At 34.1% G+C, this 738-nt stretch overlaps 1 pseudogene; it reads left to right on the forward strand.

Annotated features, from left to right (window-relative positions):
• Positions 1-407: 407 nt before the first annotated feature.
• On the forward strand, positions 408-504 carry LOC121789018 (annotated as a pseudogene).
• Positions 505-738: the final 234 nt, after the last annotated feature.

Raw genomic sequence — 738 nt, forward strand, 5'->3', positions numbered from 1 at the left:
CCAATTTAGTTACTAAGTCTTACACTATTCCATACATGATTAATCCACGTTATGTAGCTAGGAGCTCAGAAAGTAAATAACAAAAAGAGGTAATTTTGAAAATGGCACATACACGAGTACACGCACCTCTATGTATAACCGCGTAGGCCAACCAAACACCGGGTGTATCAGTGTTTGAAGCTCTTCACTTCAAGTTGAATCAAACCGAGCTGCAAAGAACAAGTAAGATTGTCATGCCTATTAAAATCATCACCACTTGTTCATCTCGTCCTCATTTTCAATTTTGTCTTAACCTTTTCAATCATAGTTGACCATCTTAGTAATCTACATCGCCCTTTTAGTTAGCATAACATAATTACATTCGCTATGATAATATGCAAATGAACATTTTCAAACTTACGAATAATTACAGATTATTGTCCCTTTGGACAATTGGAACGATACATAGAAGATTAGCATGACTCAAGGATGACACACCTAAATCGAGAAATGGTTAGAATAAATACACATTATTGTGACCTTTTCTAAAATTGAATCTGACATGGAACGAATCCATCAGAGTGACATCGTTTTACTTGTGCAATTTATTTTTAAAAAAGGTTCTTGATAGCTAGCACACAAATTTTGGAATATTTTGATTTTGCACACAAACTTTGGATATAGGGAATAAATGCACAAGCTTAAATATAATTGCAAATTTTCAACTTTGGTCAAGAGGATCCGACACGGATTGAAAAT

Source organism: Salvia splendens, unplaced genomic scaffold (genome assembly GCF_004379255.2).
Source record: "Salvia splendens isolate huo1 unplaced genomic scaffold, SspV2 ctg1195, whole genome shotgun sequence".
Classification (NCBI taxonomy): Eukaryota; Viridiplantae; Streptophyta; class Magnoliopsida; order Lamiales; family Lamiaceae; genus Salvia; species Salvia splendens.